This window comes from Haemaphysalis longicornis, unplaced genomic scaffold (genome assembly GCF_048455015.1).
Source record: "Haemaphysalis longicornis isolate Haplotype H1 unplaced genomic scaffold, Haemaphysalis longicornis Haplotype H1 scaffold_3, whole genome shotgun sequence".
NCBI lineage: Eukaryota > Metazoa > Arthropoda > Arachnida > Ixodida > Ixodidae > Haemaphysalis > Haemaphysalis longicornis.
The window spans coordinates 236,017,321-236,036,910 of NW_027526335.1; the positions used below are offsets into that span (position 1 = coordinate 236,017,321).

The following is a 19,590-nucleotide window of genomic DNA, read 5'->3' on the forward strand; positions in this document are numbered from 1 at the left end:
TTTGCGAATGAAAGATGGACAAGCAACCAAAACGAAAAGAAAACCGGGCAAGCATGTTGAATGCTTGAGCGGGGTCACAAACTGTTACAAAATAGTGAAAATAAATTCTTTAAGATCTTTGCAGCAGCCATAAAAATTTTGGAATTTGTTAGCATCAGGAAACGAGTCTGTAAACGGGTCGTCTGCACAGGGGTTCCCTCTCACAAGTGTTGCAACGTAATGAGAGCATGCTTGTCAATCTTCCCACGAAAACCTGCCTTGAGTTGTTCGCAACACCCAGAAAGTTTCCACAGATGCCACCCATCCCTGCGACAAGTGAAGGCATCACGAACTGACAACCTTAGGTTGTCCAGTGCTTCATGTTCAGACGATATACGAAAATGCTATGAATCAGGGGTTGGCAACCCGCAGCCCATGGGGCAGTATTATGTGGCCCCCGGCACAAGGGTAGACCCCCTTCTCCTCTGTCACTTACTACCTGAAGGCCGACATGGCAGTTTCGACCTCAACTGGCATGAAAGCTCGTGACGTTCGTGCTGAAAATAAACATGATAAGGACTGCCATTCTAGTTTTGCACACTGCTTTTAATTTCCCCCCAAAAATTTATTTGCCTGCAAAGCCCCTTCCCCTCCGAACGAATTTGCCCTCCGGCCCCCTCCGTGTCCATTGCCTTAAACCCAGCTATCCACCTGAAAAGCTTGCTGACCCCTGCTATTCAGCAAAAGTTGCAAATTCTTAACTCTTTCGGGACCGCCGGAAAAAGTGATGAAAAAGGGAGGTCTCGGTACAAATTTTTTTTTTTACGTAAAGCAAAGGCACCATCCTGCCTTAGCATATACCAAAATGCAGCTAATTATATGTTCTTTTACATACAATACCAAGTTTTACTTCAACACTGACGATAGAAACATGAAAAAATCTGAAACTAAGAACTTCGTAAAAAAACTACAGGAAAAGATAGAAAAAAGCGCAAATATAAAAATATTAAAAAAGAATAAAATTATTTCAGGATATACAAAATCTAACACAATGCTTTGTTTCTTCATTGAAAAAGTTTGATGCGGCTCGGTGTAACTGGTTTTTTGTTTTGTGTGTGATCTCTTTGGCACTAGGGCCATGGCTACGTCGTCGCCCAGGTACACGCCGGGCTCTTGTCTCAGCGAAAACTTGATCCGTTTCTGCGCTGGTGGCAGGAGATCACCACCATAGGTAGTTAACACCCTAGCGAATAAATATAAACCAGCCAGAACATAGTTCGAGTGCACATACCTACTCCAGAGCCAATTGAAACCGAAACCAACACCCACCTTTGAGCGCGATTTGATGTTCCAGGCTGATCGACACCCGAATCCTCACTCGAGCTGAAATCCGATCTCTAAAGCCGCATTTTGACTCTTCACTGCCACTCTCATCGTTAAAATCCACAGTAGAAGGCGAAGATATGCGAGCCGAGACGACGCGGATTTCTTATCGCGCTCGCACGAGTAAGACGCCATGTTTGTTTACATTCGAAACCACTGCCCGTCAGAATGAAATATCTGACGCGTTGCCGCCTGGCGATAAAAAAAGAAACTTCACAAAAGAGAAAACTCCAGTTTTCAAACTACCTCCTAGATGTCGCTAGGTGTTCCATCGAGTGAAAATTTGTATCCTGCAGGCTCGCGAAACCATCTATCATATGTGATCGATGGCCTATGATGCTACCGGCTAAGGCCGCTTTGGAGCAGTTTTTGGAGCAGGCAAAAATGCGTTTTGGAGCAGCAAAACCAGCTTTCGGAGCAGGTGTTATGTAATGCCCTCAGGGCCCTTAAGGTGGAAATAAATGAAATGAAGGTGTTGATAGAAGCAGTTTTAAGACACATATTGCATTCATGATAGACAATCGTTAAAAGCACGCCCTTCAACAATAACAAAAATTCAAAGAACCCAGAACATGGATATTTTGTCCCCATTTTCATCATCCTGAAGAATGTCTGCCTAGAACTTTGTGCAGCGGCCTGCACAACAAAAATTCCGATAGCAGCGCTATGGTTTACAAAGGCAGTGGGCAGCCATTTCTGGCAACCAACATGCAGCACCTGGCTGAAGGTTTGCCGCAAGCAACCAAAACTCCTCCGTTAATGACTAGGTAGCCCATTAGTACCTCCCCCCACCCCCGAGACTATGTTAATTCCCTGCGAGGCTACATGCGCACATTTCACCTTCAATTTCCACGTATGCGAATTCTATGCCTCTATGAACTCTACGTGAAATCTAAGACGGACGTCGTCATATGCGTACCGTACTAGTTAAGCTCGGAAACAACGTCAGCTGTCGTGAAATTGTCGTACTCGCTCGCCAGATCGCGGCCCGAACTATATGTCACCGTTTCCTGCCCTTGCATACTATTTTCTCTCCCCTGCACTTTGTAAATTCTCATCTGTTTACCGTAAAATCTTGATACGAATCTTGCAGCACGGCGAAAACTATTCGTATCATCCGAAATTGGTGTAAACAACACAGACCAAAAAATTAAGCACTAAAACAAGTTTTCGATTGTTTCTTATCTTACTTTTGCGTGACAAGATCCGTGACGTTTTTTTGTTGTTTTTTTTTAACCTCCATGTCACCGAGCGGTCCTTTCTTGACTTTCATCTCCTCATTCGCGGTGCCCAAGCTGTTTTGCACGCGATTCGTGCGCGTCGGCGTTGTGCGCGCGATATTTTCACGCCCGCGTCGGCGATTCGGCACCCACGGTTAGAAAATAACGCGCGACGCGCGTGGCAGTGGGAGGAGCCTGACAACTGGTGCCAATGGGAAGGCGTGGGGGTGATGGCGGCAGCAGTTACGAAGCGCTCAAGACAGCCGGCTGGCTCTGCCGGAGATGTTTAGGCTTAGCACCCCGAGAGATATTTCATGGGCGCTTTCACAAGCCGCGCGGATAATGTTTTATAGCAACGTTTTCGCTCGCATTATTAGCTCATTTACCGCACAAGAAACTTCGTGTGTGCTTCCAGCGGCATTTTAAAGAGCGGTTAGAAGCGGTCGCTTGAGCGTCCCACATCCCTTCGCGACCGAAACTGCCGCCATGTTGCCGCGGCCGGCCACGCCCCGCACAGCCTGCGGGTGGATTCGCGGCAGCGTCAGCGTGCCTGCGGGGTGCGCGGCGCATTTTCGCGAGCAGAAAACAGCGTGGCCGTTCCTGGAGAAAGAGCGACAGAGGGCAGAGAGCCCATACGTCGCCGTAGCTTGCTCGCTCGGCAGTCGGGTGCCTCGCCAACTCGTTATCATCTGCCGGGCACCGCAGGTCCGTTCGTAACAGCCGAAATTTTTCCCATTTCAAACAGTGCAATTTCGCTGGGATTTATCAGAAATTCGTATCATCCAGATTCCCCTCTACCTACAACTCCTGCATCCTCATCTCTTGCCTACTTTTCTTCCGGCACAACTCCGCAGGCACCCGGTCGACGCGTTCGCTGTCGGGGCGCGTTGGTGAGCGAGTACGGCAATATCATGTCGCCTGACGTTGTGGTCGAGCTTCACGTGTACGGCACGCATATCGCGGACGGTCGCGACGGCGGCAGCCGGTCTCGCGAGCCCAATAAGTGCGAAGCGCACTGCACGGAATTAAGTCTCGGGTAGGGGGAGAGGGGGGGGGGGGATTTCACAACGCCTACGAGGCGCCTGCCGCAAAACGTATCATCGCCGTTATCGCAACAAGGGCCTGTTTGCCTTGGCTTGGCTCGGATTGCGTCCTGAAAACAGGTGCATCGCGATGCCGCTTTCAATGGGGAACCTCAAGTAGTTTTGTTTCTGAAAGTCGGCGTACAGCCTTGGGCGCAGGTTGGGCGCAGAATCGCCAAATTTAGAGGAAATGTAGCAGGATGTAGCAGCCAGAGCACTTGGGCGCAGTTTGGCGCAATTGGCGCAGCGGTAGCATCACTGCATGCATCACGCAAGCATACAAACCCATTAAACCCTTCGTAATTTCAATAAAGGGCCCATGAAGACTTGCTAGGGTTGAGGCTAGGCCAAGTTGATTCTAAGTTGATTCTAAGTTGAAAAAGACGAGACTGCAAAATGGGCAAGATACGTAAGACAAAGAAATGAGGAAAAACACAAGTGCTGTTGTTTGTACTTATTTCTTTGTCTTTTGTGTTGCCTGTTTTAGGCGTTTCCTTCCTTTTCGCCCAAGACGACAGCAGACATTTTTTTAAGACTGACTAATTGTGTTCAATGGAAAACACTGGCGCCATCACTGAAGGATCTGCGTTTTCTCAGAAGGATCAGACAGAGCAGGCCGCCTTGGATACGTCATGGGAGCCCTGAATTAGGCAGTTTGGAGAGAGGCACACATGGCATCACACTGATGTCGATGTCGAAAGGGAATCCGTCCTTAACTTTTTCGAGCATGCACATATTAAAACTGACTCAAAATATGTTCTACCCAACAGTTACAGGTTAACCTTTCTGAGGAGTATCTCCATTTACAAAGAAAGCTTTTTATGTAGTCATCTGTGCTTTGAAATTTTGTGCCAGCACTCCTTTAAGGGGCAGATTGAAGTTTTCACTATTCCCCACACTATAATGTGGCAAGGGCTCTGTGACAGCCTGGAAGGCAGCAGCAAACAAATGGGCAGTCAGCAAACTAGATTCCACACCATTGTGATGAAACCAAATCTTTGGAATCGCTGATCAAACCTTGCGGACCTTATCAGTGTTTTATGTGCTAAATGATATAGCCATGGTGCTCGTTCTTGCTTTAGGTGCTGACTCTGAGTAGAAGCAGGCAACTGAAGCTCACCTGAACCCTCAGGGAGTTCCGAGGAAATGCCAGGCATGATTTACATGATTTGCCGATGATTCTTTCAACTTTAAAAGCTGCCATGCTGTTGAAGAGCCATCCAAAGAATGGTGTAACATCTCACCATTTGCAAAACAGCTTTCCTTCATTTTATGCTGCTCTCCTCATGCAACTGCATTGTAGCTGTTTGCCCTTCATGTTATCATTAGAAAATATTGTTAATTTTGACATGGAGCCCTAGAAGTTCTGGCAAGAAGTCAACACAACGGTTTTAATATGGAAATATTTTGGTTGTCGCCTCACCATCCCTTAATTGAGATTAATACCCTAGTTACACGGCAGAAGTAACCGCAGTTGCGTTTAACGGTGGTTTATAAATTTTAACTGCAGGTATCGCACACTGCGGTTTTGGCTGTTACATGCGAAATTCCAAGTGTGTCGACAGCGGTCACTTGGTTGTGAGCGTAACAAAAATAAAGTAACAAACTTTCAACCTCCCGATAAAAACCAAAGGCGAAGCAGTGTAGACAAAAGAAAATATCGTTGAACACTTGGTTCAAACGCAAACGCGACGCACTCGCACACGGCGAAAAAGGGGCTCCCCAGCAGCTCGAGACCGTCTTGTTCTCAAGTCGGTTCGGTGTTGGGAACTGGTGTTGGGATATTTGACCGGCGCTATCTCTACAACTGCGAATTACAATCCATAGCAGAATTTTTAACCACACTAACATCCACTTTCTTGCAGGTGGAAGTTCTTTCCCACGATCAGATTGATTTCGAAGAGCGGTGACAAGCTGTTGCTGCCGTGGTCTGGGCCGGTTCGAGCCGCTTTCAGTGCCATGTGGGCAGACGCGTCGGCGTGTTTCCAGGCACGGCCGACGTGCACGCGGATCGTTTCCGAGTGCTGAAAACGCCTCATGATTGCCTGCTTTGTCTATTTTTTTTTGGCAAACAATGAGCGGAATTTACAAATTTAGGCTTTTCTCACAGTTGACCGGGTGGACCGGGAAACGAGCTGCTGCTCACGGGCGGTCGTGCCAACTGCGAGGGCGACGCGAACAGCACAAGCTCCTCTTGGGGGCAGCTTTGGGGTTTCCGCTATCTGAGGCCTTCGTCTCCTGCGAACGCCAGGTGATTTTTTTCGCCTCCGTTTTTTCACTTGCGTCCAAACTGACTTGTGCCATTTTTGAACACTGCGGCAGCGGCAACTGCAGTTAGCGTAACCAAACTGAGGTGACCAAGCTCAGCTTGCGTTAACCATAGTTAGCGGGGTAACTGTGCCCGTGTAACTAGGGCATAAGTCTCCCAGTCCACCGTGGGAAACTAGCAGGCGAGTTTTACTCATTACATAACCAACTGAAGTGTGTGTTAAAATAGGTCATTTCAATCTCAGTTGGAAAAACAAAGCCTATGAAATGTGTATTTTGAGAACACTTATTGATACAGTTCTGTCATTAGGCATCATACTACATTTCCCCATAGCAGCCACGAGTAAAAAGGTTTGTGCGAATGACGGGAAAGGAATGCTTCTATCATGAAAATACAAAACCTGGTCCTCGTACTTATATTATTGCACTTTTTACGGCCTGCATACCGTTGGCTTTATTTCAGTTGTTTCAATTACGGCATAGTACCGCATTTCCTCTTTAGTGTTGTGTAATAAAGTAAGGGTATTGCAAGAAGCACACGCCGCAAAATTCTGCGCATACGTGCCCTCGCAATGTTGAGCCTCAAAAAAAAAAAAAAAGCACACGCAATAAGAAACAAACAGGCCCAAGTTTTTTGCACTACAGCTATGAATGGTCAGTTGCCTAGATTGTAAAACTCTGCTGCCCCAATATTGTTGAGGCCACGGACATGGCAGGGAACAAACTCAGTACACTTGCACAAGCTTTGCAGCCACAGAAATTGCAGCGTGCAGTTGTAGTTGACAAATAAAGATGCCAAAAAAGGTGTGCATGTGTATGTAGGGGGGGAGATGGGCCATCAGTAGTTGCTCACTAAAGCCATTAGCGGTTGTGTTACAACTAAAGGTAGAAAAACTATTTTCTGCCAAAAAAATGCATGAATGCATTTGACTACTCATTGTTTAGCAGTACAGCACTTTCCAAGCTCACTGACGACTTATTTTTAAGAGGTTCACAGCACTGTAGAAAGACACGGCTTCTTTCTTAATAACTACGACTGCTCTAAAATTACAGCCAGGCTGCAATCTGAACTTCTCTACCAGAAATACTGTTTTGCGAAGAACAAACTATTCGCCGCAGTGTTTCACTGAGCATAATCTTTACTGCCTTCAAAACAGCAGTTCATCTGTACAGCAGAAACATGGCTTGCAAATATGTTTCTTTTTTTATATTAGCTTTTTAAGTAAGGTTTTCAACCTCCATTTTGAAGGCTAGCAGTGTACCATGTTCGCAATGGAAAAAAAAAAAGAAAGAAAAACCAACCAGCCGGCAATATTCACGTCTCTGCTGCGGTGCTCACAGGATAGCAGCGGCCCATGCCCTACCCCAAAGCTGGGAAGCATGCACGCACCACCATTCGCAAGCAAAATGCCTACAACCTCCTAGAGCAAGATCTTCCGAGAAATGTCATCACATCGAAAAATACACTTTTTTCATTTCGTGCAAGAAAATGCGCTACAATTTCCTACTACAGTTGAACCCCTTTATAAGAGACACGTACCGGGGAGCAGTTTCTGGCTCTTATATGACATGTCTCTTATAAGCAGGGAACCATGTTTTCACTTACTAATCAGATCCTAGTTCAATGTTGGCATCGTATGACTAAAATACGCTCAAAAGAACGCTACAGCATGTTGCAAAAGATTCATTATAATTTACGTTTGGCCCTGAAAATTTATGAAAGTTTTCTGAATCTTTGTTTGCTTCATGACTGTATTTACACTGTTTTTTACGACCGATTCTACAAGCTTTTTTTCCTTTCCTTGTTTGTGGAAGATGAATCGTAGATATTGAGTTCACAAGCCTGATGAATAATCAGAGAGCACAGCTTCTTCCGCTGTGTGCTCAGGCTATTCATTACGCTTGCAGGACCCAACATGTGCGATGCTTCTTGATTGGGAGCTACGCGAGTGGGAGAGCCCGCATGTGCGATCGCGCTCCATCCAATGGATGGCAGTGGGCTTCAATCACTTCCGTAAGTTGCATTTCCATTGGCAGGGCTTCTCATCGTCATTTCATAGCTGACTGAACCACTTTGTGCTTGCTGAAGTTATAATAAATAGCGACTGCAGGCGTCTGTCGTCCACCTGTGTTTCCAGAATGGAAGCAACTGTAATTAGTGACTGGTGGCACTGCATCTGAAGTTAAAATGACTGTTACAAGCGAGATTATCGATTAAAGTTCAGGAATGACTTGTCCCTTATAACCAACTGTCTTCTACATCCGATTTATAAAAGAGGTCAATTTAATGGGAAAGATAGGGCAGCCAACCATGTGGGTGAATAGTGTCTCTTATACCCATTTGTCTCTTACATCCATGTCTCTTATAACGAGGTTCAACTGTATCTTAACTGGACCTTTACAAACCTTTACTGGAACTTCTTAGAAGCTCTTGATCGAGGTCTGTATTGTGATAATTGCTTAACGTTATCTACCTCAGCCCTGATTCATTACTTCAGGCACCCCACTGACTCCAGGGACCTGCCAGGAGAAATGCACACATGGCTTTTTCCACACTGGCATAGCGAATGGCAAAAAAGCCGCTGCCTTTCGAGCTAGTGCCGCAGCACTGACAGGAACATTGTCAGCTTGTTCTATCACACGGTTACTAACACAGTAAGCTACTAGCGAACAACAGAGGCTAGAAACTTGCACAGGAAAGGATACTAAAAAAACTGAGCAAACTTTGTCTACACAGTACAAGAACTTCTGAACTTGTGCTGAGTTTCTGAGGAAGCATAAATAAATGCTGTTGGAAAGACAATAAAGATGAATTGCTGTTGAATTTACATTGGCAATATTTAGTTCTTTGTACGATTATAATTTATGTTTTATCCAGCCGCCCACAGTAAGGAAGTTTTCAAGCGCAGACTCGATTTCAGAGCACCCATCGTGAACTTGTGCGAGAAGCTGCATCTTTCATGCCTTTCAACAATGCAATGAACTTTCTAAAAACAAAGCACTGATGAGGTTGGATAGTGCCATTACCATCAAACAGTGCTTACTCAATTGCATTCCGGACGATTTGTCTCAGCACCAAGGTTTTGGCAAGTACAATTTTATTCAACGAGTCAGCACCCTACAGCTTAACAGCGCACTCATGGTGGGCGAGAACTAATTGCACGTTGGGTTTGCTCATGCTGTGCACAGGCTGCAAATGCACCGTGTCGCATGTTGTCTTGGCCTCTGGGTGGTATATTTTGTCTCTTGAATATAACAGCTGAGCCCACATTTTTCACTTTTTTTTCTCCAGCATGCAGCTCGGCATACGTTGGGTGAAATTAACAATGCGCAAAGGCTACTTGTTTGAGCGTCACTGCACAGTTGCTGAGTACACAAAAAAATAACAAACACAAAATCGTTACGCATTAAAAACCATAACTAAGATTTTGGGGGCCCCTGAGTGCTTCCGCCAATAGATTATCACGCCCAACTGAACATATTTGAACGTAGCACCTTTGCAACAATACGCGCTGTCGCACGCTATTTTCAGAGCCCAGTTATTGATTCCCATCCCATTATCTATCGCTAATTTTTGTACCCTACAGGTTAGCTGTGTTCATTTTATAGAAGAGAAACAAACATTATTATTTGTTTATTTTAAAAAATGTTGAATGTGCTGATTGTTTGTTGCGCATCGGTACACACGATTTCAAAAAGACTACTCTTTCCTCTATCGAGTGCCTCGTATTGATGTCCCTACAAAAATTGTATTGTTTTTATTTTCATTTTTTCTTTCTTTTTCTCCAGCGTATAGCCCTGTCTTTGACTGTGTTATTCTTTGTATAATAAATGATATTCTTTGTATAATATGGCAATATTTAGTTCTTTGTACGATTATAATTTATGTTTTATCCAGCCGTCCACAGTGAGGAAGTTGTCAAGCGCAGACTCGATTTCAGAGCACCCATCGTGAACTTGTGCGAGAAGCTGCATCTTTCATGGCTTTCAACAATGCAATAAACTTTCTAAAAACAAAACACTGAAGTGACACTCAAACAAGTAGCCTTTGCACATTGTTAATTTCACCCAACGTATGCCGAGCTGCATGCTGGAGAAAAAAAAGTGAAAAATGTGGGCACAGCTGTTATATTCAAGAGACAAAATATACCACCCAGAGGCCAAGACAACATGCGACACGGTGCATTTGCAGCCTGTGCACAGCATGAGCAAACCCAACGTGCAATTAGTTCTCGCTCACCATGAGTGCGCTGTTAAGCTGTAGGGTGCTGACTCGTTGAATAAAATTGTACTTGCCAAAACCTTGGTGCTGAGAAATATTGATATATTTGTATAATACATGATAGCATGTGCAGTTTGTGTAATGCCGAAGTACGTGTAGTACCACAGTACAGCTTCTGCGTATTTACTGTGTTGGCAGTTAATTTTTGGTCCATTTAACTTCATTTTTTTTTCTCTCTCTCTTTTGCTCTCTTTTCTTTTCAATATACAAGTTGTATTTGATGTTGCCGTTACGCTGCCCAGTGTTTGGGGCCTTGCAGCTCTGTCAAGCTGTCGATTTTTCACAGCTTTTACTGCTCGCTCCCAGCGTCATGTACGTTGTGCAAGATGCGAATAAAGACAAACAAACAAACAAAAATCAACCCTTTTCTAGTGCTACAGCTCAGCTCTGCGGGGAAGGTGAGCGCACAGCTAATTCGTAGGGTATAGAAGTCGGGTGCAGCAATTGACTGGAAAAAGCCTGGCACAGCGAATTATAGCTCCACAAACCGCGATTTCGGTGAGAACCACGCACAGCATGGTCCATTTGCGGCCTGTGTACAGCATACGCAATCCTCGCATGCAACTAGCTTTCGCTCGCCTTTAAAGGGGCCATGAAGAGAAAACACAAGTTTGGTTCATTCAAAAGATTGTCTCGTTAGAATCATACTGACACCACTTTTAACGTAAACTTCGCTCAAATAAGCTACATAATTAGGAAAAACGGGAATGGTCATGCGACCCACCAGCTCATTTCCCGCAACAGAACCTGTGATGTCACATGGGCTAAGCTCTGCGATTGGCGGAGGCTGGCAGAAGCAGACGCAAATTAGGTAGAGCTTACAAACTAGACGAACGAGCGATTTGCGCTTAAATTTAGGGCACATTCTTTACAAAGCAATAAGAATGATGGGACAAACAGTGGAAGTTACGAAAGCACATGTAAACATAGAAGTACTGATGCGTTCTGCTGTTCGTACTGCGCACAGCATGCTTTGGTTTAGCTGCACAGCACTACGGGGCTTGGGGTTGTCGCAGACGACACTGGCCGATTGACGCAAGCAACGGTGTCTTACGTGACCCCATTTGTCGAGCGAGCACTGTTTCAGGGAACGAATATTTTCTCCCAGAACAAAAACAAGCCAGGTTTAAATGCGGGCAAAAACAAACCAAACGCTTGCCACGGTATGGTGGCGCCATCTAGGTTACGGAACGTAAAGAAACGCGGGAACAAACCAACACCGCTGTACAGGGTGAAGACAATTTTTGAACGGTCCCGTGCCGCCGCAATTGGGCCAACGGGCTCAACGCGTTATTCTTTTCGTTTTCCACGAGACCTAGCAACGCGAAACAGACAATATGATTCAAACTTCTTCAGTAAACCGCGTTGCGGCGATAATTTTAGCACGGTTTTGACACTTGCTTCGGCGGCGAGCGAGCAACCGAACATGGCGGCGCCAGCGTTACGTGTCTCTACCCTGTACGGCGGATGCGTGAATGAAGGTATTCTAGGCTGCAGAGCGGTCGGTTCCGGTGATGTCACTTGGGACCACGAAAACGCACGATTGAGCGGGAAAATCAAAATTTTAACCTAAATTGTTTAATTTCTCAGTGAATAAAGCACCGTTTGTATCCGGACAAGCGCTGGGGGCACTATAAAACACGAAATCTTTCGAATAAAACCAACTTGCATTTTCTCTTCATGGCTCCTTTAACCCACTTTCTACTGCACTGTTCAACTGTGGGTTGCAAACTGTTGAATATGAACTTACCAATTTCAAATCAGATTAGGTGTCCGAATCAGCCACACGATACGCAGTCCAATGCGGCTCGTGGCATGTGGCTGGGGCTGTGGCTGCTCCCGCTGTACCCCGGGCAATGCCTGCACCAGCTCCACACCAATCCCGGGAAAATGGCGCCACCCTGAGAGGGTTGGAAAATTGTGGTCTATAGTCAGGGCGCCTACCAAACTGATGCGTCAAAATTTCCCTAGTTTTTCAAAATTTCAATCAGTGCTTCAGCAAACTGCCATGAGCAACATGAGTTCATTCATCTCTAATGATGATCATGGTTGGGTTTTTGATGGCGCAAGGCCGACTAAGGGCAAAGAGCGCCAGAGGAAAGTTTATTTAATGCAGTGAAGTGGTTAGCACAAAAAGGTAGGTCAAAAAAAAAAAAAAGCGTGTCAACCGAACATGGTAAAATCAATTAAAGATAATGGTGATGGCTGGTGTATAGGGCCAGATTTCATGATGCGTGATAGGAAATGAGGTTTAAAAACTTGACTTCTGACAAATACTCAAACACATGTTTCACGGAAACAACGGCATCGTCACCTAGAAAAAACGATGGATGTAGGGGAATATGTTGTCTGTAGAGTTCTCTGAAGTGTTTGTGACGTGTTGTGTGAAGTGCCTTGCATGTGATTAGTATGTCCACTATGGATAGGGCCTCTCCGCACCTGCCGCACTGGGGTCTAGAAGATCCCGTCAGCAGACACGAGTGAATTGCATGCGTGTGCCCCATCCGTAGCCTACCCAAGGCGACTTCCGTGTGTCTGTTGTGTGAGTCAGATGTGTACCGTCCCAAGTGTGGCTTTATTACATGTAGTTTGTTGTCTGTCTGTTCGTCCCAGTGTGTTTGCCATGTTCTGCGCAGGTGTTGTCTTATGTGAGGCTTGAGGTCTGTGTAGGGTATCGTTGTAATGTCTACAGTGCTCCTGAGTGCAGCTGCAGCAGCCCTCTCGTCTGCCAACTCATTCCCAGCAATCCCTGCGTGTCCTGGGACCCAGCAGAGGACCAGCTGATGCTTATGCGCATATACAGACATGATAGTGGTAAATACAAGATTAACTATGTGGTTTTTGGGGGGCTTGTGCGATGGCAGTGCACGAACAACACTCAGAGAATCTGTGTAGATGATAGACTTCGGAATTTGATTTTCAAGTGTGTGTCGTACAATGAGTAAAATTCCATATGCTTCTGCTGAAAAAATTGTTGTGTGGACGCTCATGGTTCTGGCTGCAGTGAAATCCGGACCATGAGTAGCGCAGGAGACCATAGTGGAGGTTTTGGACGCGTCACTGTAAAATTCTGCAAGTGGGTATTTAAACTGCAGAGACAGAAAGTGCTGCAGTATTGCAGCTCGCGGTACCCAAGTTTTGTCAAGTTTCATAAAAGAAAGGAGATCCGCATCTCTTTCGTTCAAGAGATCCATCTCGGATATCACACCTTGCGAGATGTTGAGGCTCCGATTGGGTGTGACCCTGATGTCTAGATCAGCCAGTCTAGTCTGAGCTAGAAGCTTCGTGGACTGCTGTTTGTCATTTACCTCGATTAGTAGTTCACCAGACCTTTGTTTTTTGCACTTATATGATTTTCCTATCATGGCTTCAAGGGATTTTGCGATCAAGAAGACTGACTGCGATACAAGAGGTTGGGTTGGATTGAGGGATTCCATCACAAGAAATCGAGAAAAATTATCCGGTTCAGGAAATGTTAACGAAGGCAATGAAGGAAAAGATACTTCGGTGCGGCCCCTTTTCAGGGACCGATCACGTTAGAGGGGGGGTTTTGTAAGTACCATAGGGCATACTATAAAAGCAGGGAGACGGGGGTACTTTCTCCTTTGACCTTACCCTGGTAGTAAAAGAGGTCCCGGAGCTCCCTGCCTGGTAGACAGGCAGGGAGCCCATCGGCCGGAGCTTGACCAAGGCTCCGACGGCCACCGTTAGAGGTTTCTACCCTTCACCTCAAAAACACGTCACCACGGTAGGTCACAGCTTATGTTGGGGGGCTCGGGGTCCGTGGTATCACCAGTACCGTCACCAAGATTACTCAAGGTGCCCCGTGCGGGGACATGTAGTTTGTTGTCTGTCTGTTCATCCCAGAGTGTTTGCCATGTTCTGCGCAGGTGTTGTCTTATGTGTGGCTTGAGGTCTGTGTAGGGTATCGTTGTAATGTCTACAGTGCTCCTGAGTGCAGCAGCAGCAGCCCTCTCATCTGCCAACTCGTTCCCTGCGATCCCAGCGTGTCCTGGGACCCAGCAGAGGACCAGCTGATGCTTATGCGCATATACAGACATGATAGTGGTAAATACAAGATTAACTATGTGGTTTTTGGGGGGCTTGTGCGATGACAGTGCACGAACAACACTCAGAGAATCTGTGTAGATGATAGACTTCGGAATTTGATTTTCAAGTATGTGTCGTACAATGAGTAAAATTCCATATGCTTCTGCTGAAAAAATTGTTGTGTGGACGCTCATGGTTCTGGCTGCAGTGAAATCCGGACCATGAGTAGCGCAGGAGACCATAGTGGAGGTTTTGGACGCGTCACTGTAAAATTCTGCAAGTGGGTATTTAAACTGCAGAGACAGAAAGTGCTGCAGTATTGCAGCTCGCGGTACCCGATTTTTGTCAAGTTTCATAACAGAAAGGTCGGAGGACACAGGCCGAACTTTCCAAGGCGGTAAAATGTCTGAAAAGGATGATCTGTACACATCTAAAAACGAAGCGCTCAGATCGGAGGCTCGCTCTCTCACTCTAAGTGAAAAGGGCAGAGGAACAAATGGGCGATTTACAAAGAGCAGAGATGTTGATGTATCGTTAAAGACAGGATAAAAAGGATGATTATTCAGCGATGAAATTTTAAAAGCATAAAGCAAGTCCATGTATGTTCGTTGGTTCTCAAGGCTCCACTTGTTACACTCGACATAAAGACTCTCAGCAGGGCTAGTGCGAAAAGCCCCCGACGAAAGACGAAGGCCCAAGTGTAGCACTGGGTCAAGAATTCGCAAGGCTGTCTTAGTCGCCGACCCATACACCAAACTGCCATAGTCCAAACGAGACCCAACCAAAGCAGAATACAAGCGAAGCAAGAGTTCTTTGTCGGAACCGTAGGATTGGTGGGAGAGAACCTTAAGTATGTTCATTGTTTTGAGACATTTATTTTTAAGTTCCTTGATGTGGGGAATGAATGTGAGTTTGTGATCAAACACCACACCTAAGAACTTGTGCTCCTTGTTCACAGGAAGCGACACGCCATTAAGATGAATGTCTGGGTCCGGATGGACCCCACGCTTCCTGGAGAACACAATGCAGGAACTTTTTGCAGGATTCAATTTAAAACCATTCTTGTCTGCCCAGCCGGCAAGTTTCTTGACACCAAGCTGGACTTGACGTTCGCAGATTGACATATTACATGATTTATAGGATATCTGGACGTCATCTACATACATGGAATAAGAGATTGTGGGTGGCAGTGCCTTACCGAGAGAGTTCATTTTTACTATGAAGTTAGTGCAGCTTAACACACCACCTTGTGGCACGCCATTTTCTTGCACGTGAACCCTTGAGAGTGCACCACCGACTCTCACTCGAAACGTTCTTTCTGACAGGTAACTTGCAAGAGTGTTTAACATGTTACCCGAGACACCGAATGACTTCAGGTCACTGAGGATCCCGTACCGCCAAGCGGAGTCGTAGGCCTTCTCGAGGTCGAAAAACACAGTTACACAATACTGTTTATGAACGAAGGCATCCTTTATATACGATTCAAGAGCTACCAGTTGATCGTTCATCGATCGCCCCACCCTGAAGCCTGCCTGGCTGCTCTCGAGAAGACCGTTGTACTCGAGGAAGTACACGAGCCTGCGATTTACCATCTTCTCGAAGAGCTTGCACAGGCAGCTCGTCAGGGCTATAGGACGGTAGCTTGAGGGGGACGACGGGTCCTTTCCCTCTTTGAGGAAAGCTACAACTATAGCCTCCTTCCAAGAGTTTGGAATGTGCCCCGAAAGCCATATCGTGTTATATAGGTGTAAGAGTGTTAGAAGAGTATCTGCGTGCAGGTGTTGTATCATTGTGTATGTGATGTTGTCTGGGCCTGGAGCTGAGGGTTTACACGTGCTCAAAGCAGCCCTCAGCTCATGCAGTGAAAACTCCAAGTTATAACAAGATGTTGACCTATTGTTATCTAGTATAGGCTTCTTTTCGGCCGTTTGTTTGTGTTTCACGAAAGTGTTTGTGTAGTGTGCTGAACTGGACACGTGTTGGAAGTGTTGTGCGAGGGTGTCAGCCTGGTCTTCAAGTGTGTCCCCTGTTGTGCTGACCAGAGGCAGGCTGTGTCTGTTGTCCTTTTAGCTTGTGTATCCGTGTCCAGACTTTGTGAGTGTCGGTGTACGAGTTGATGGAAGTGAGGAAGGTGCGCCAACTCTCTTGTTTCGCCTCACGACGCACACGCTTCCCAAGAGCCTTTGCCCGTTTAAAGGAAATGAGATTATCTGGCGTGGGGTAGCGGCGAAGGACACCCCACGCCTTGTTCTGGGCCTCTCGCGCCCGCCTACAGTCCTCGTTCCACCAGGGCCTCCTTGGGTTGCGGGACGCACTGGAGGCCTGGGGCATGGACTTTTCGGCGGCGTCGAGTATGTGTGCCGTGACGAGTTGGGCTGCTTCCTCCACATGTAGGTGTTTTATGGTTGTGTGGTGTAGCTTACATGTTTCTGTGAATGTACTCCAGTTTGCTTTTGATTCATTAAACCTGTTATGGGAAGATGGACTGCTCGGGCCTGTACCTATATACGTTAATGAAGTGGGGAAATGGTCACTACCATATGGGTCAGTGCCCACGCCCCACTCAAGACATGGAAAGAGAATTGCAGAACCAATAGCCAAGTCGAGATGTGAGTACGTATTATGTCCTAAGTTATGGTATGTCGGCTGTTTTTTGTTGAAAAGGCATGCTCCTGAAGATGTAAGAAATTTCTCTATAAGGCGACCTCGGGCATCCATTCTAGAGGAGCCCCAAAGAGAGTTGTGCGCATTAAGGTCGCCTGTTAGTATGTATGGTTCGGGCAGCTGGTCGACCAGTGCCTCGAAGTCAGAGCTCGAAAGTGCATGATCAGGAGAGATTTAAATGGAGCATACCGTTATCAACCTGTTAAATATTATCGTACGGATTGCTACAGCCTCAAGGACAGTGTTCAGAGTGACAGGGTGGCAGGCTAAGTATTTCTGGGTGAGAATTGCCACACCTCCTGAAGAATGTGTGCAGCCAACCCTGTCCTTTCTGAATACCATGTACAGTCTACGCTCGTTACAGCGGATCCGGCAACAACGGACTTTCGGTTACAACAGACCATTTCTGTAGGTTTGTCTCGTCCCCATGCATTTTAAATGGAGTCCACTCCGCTCATAACGGACCTGGCTAGAGCAGACTATCGGCTACAACAGACTAAATTTTAGGCGAAAATTGTTTCGATGAATGTTTATAGCGGACTTCCGCGGGGCCGGCACCCGATATCCTCTTTCTTTGTTTATTTTGCCAAGAAAACTGTTATGTCTGGCAACATTGATGGCAGCCGGGTCGTCGGCACAGCCAAGCCAAGCCAGTTCCAGTGACTTTTTTTTTTTTTTTGTTCGACCAGCGGCATGAGCGGCAGGGTAACTGATTTCACTCTAGGATAAATTACGCGCAATTAACGCTGTCGAACATGGGGAAAAACAAGCTGACATCGCCAGAAGTACAGGCCTGTCTAAGCAGACGGTCCGCTCTACCGTCAAGAACAAGGCCACTGTTGATAAACGCAACTCCGATGAGATTGAAAACAGGGCTATCTCTGAAGTCGTGCACCCGGAGGCGAGTCTGCCCTCGTCGTTTTTTTTTTTGTAATAAAGAACTCGGGTTCAGTGAAGTTGGGTCTTTATTATTCCCCTGCATGCATCGTTACCGTTCCGTTCGGTGAAAAAAGTAAGAAATGCCTCAAGTAGGAAGGTTGGTTCCCATCCATTGTGTGCAATCTGCCGGTAACCGGGCGCAGTCCAACTGGTCTAACCTTCGATTTCACAGCTGTCCAGCATCAGATTATTTCATAACAGCTGTTTCAATGACCAGACTAAAATCGTTAAACATGTGGAAGCTGCCTTGGGGGAACGTCAGGCAGCAATCCGATGTGTTTGACGAACGGTTTCGGGAAAACCTGCCTCGTCGTGAAGAGATTTAAAAAAGCCTAGCTAATTCTGATGGCCACGACTGATGTTTTATTGCTGGTTAGTAACTGCACCTAGTTATATTCTTGCTTTATTTGCTCAGCTTATCATGCGTCTTCACAAGGTTGACCGCATGCGCAAGGCCTTTTCCAAGTGCCGCCGTGCTAAGCTTTGGGAAGGGTTTTTATGCGATTCTTTGCCCTCGTGCGAACACTGTGCAGAGGTGCTGCAGGCGTGTATAAAGAACAAAGTGAATGTACTATGCATATGATATTTTGGTCAAAGTACCCACTTTAGGGCTCATACCCCCCCCCCCCCCCCTCCATCGGATACTGCATACTTCGGCTACAGCGGACGTTTTTTTCCGGATTCAGAGAGTCCGTTGTAACGGGCGTAGACTGTACCTATTCAAGAAATTTGTTTAGAATTGAGGTGGATTTCCTGGAGACACATGATACTTGGCTGATTGGCATGCAGCATCTCATACACATCGTCAAGATTTTTAAGGAGGCCTCTGCAGTTCCATTGGATGATGTTTTCATTTCCCATTATTTAAATTTAAGAATAACTGGAGTGTGTGTGTGTGTGTTTTTGTTCATGTGTCGTCTTTCGGGGCGGTTATTCTAGGATTTCTAGGCCTTTCTGTCGGCTTGGACATCGGAGGCCGTTCCTTGCGCTGCGTTGCAGGCAGGAACGGCGCGACATCCATCTCCTCATCGGATGCCAGAAGGGTGCCCGGCGGACCAGGCCCCTCGGACTTGGCCCCCTTTCGGGAGCCCTTCGTTTGAGCCGCCACCGCCAAGGGCGTCCGGGACACCAAAGGTGGCACAGGAGGTGCGGTGGCGGTGGGAGCTGATGCGGGGCCCCCGGTGTCCACGCGGTCGGCACCCTCCAACGCACTGGAGGACGGGGAGGCAGAGGCGGGAGCGGCACCGGTCCCTACAGAAGAGGTTGTCACCACAACCGCTGCTGCCTCAGCAAGCGGCGTGGCGACGGATTGGGCTGTGAGGCAACCCAGGGGGGGGGGCGGAGGAGGGACCAGGTCAGACTCGCTGAACTGCGTCCCTGTGGACACCAGACGCCGCTCCGCCCCCCGGCGAGCCGCATCGGCGTACCTCCCCAGAGGGAAAGAGGCGAACCTCTTTCGCGCCTCTGGGAAGGTGATGTTCTCAGTTACCTTCACATTAATGATCGCCTTCTCCTGCTTAAACTTCTCGCACGTTCGAGAGTAGGCAGCATGGGGTCCCTGGCAGTTGGCGCAGGTGAGGGTTGACGATGGACAATTATCAGATGGATGATCATGCTGAGCGCACGTTGCGCAGGTCAGACGACCACGGCAGGAGTTGGTTCCGTGCCCGAACCGCTGGCACTTAAAGCAGCGGCGCGGGTTCGGAATGTAAGGACGAATGGA

The 19,590-nt window shown here is 46.9% G+C and overlaps 1 long non-coding RNA gene across 4 annotated transcripts in view; it reads right to left on the bottom strand.

The window, feature by feature from the left end:
• Positions 1 to 19,590, bottom strand: part of LOC144176070 (uncharacterized) — a 90,184-nt gene that overhangs the window by 56,972 nt on the left and 13,622 nt on the right. For 2 of the 4 annotated variants that reach the window (XR_013323770.1, XR_013323769.1), the window contains one exon: positions 11,965 to 12,115. The exons of 1 other annotated variant lie outside the window; for it this stretch is intronic. This is a non-coding gene — a long non-coding RNA (uncharacterized LOC144176070). Of the gene's footprint in view, positions 1 to 2,455; positions 5,903 to 11,964; positions 12,116 to 19,590 lie in introns of those variants that run through there. One more of the 4 variants, XR_013323771.1, reaches the window with a different exon arrangement.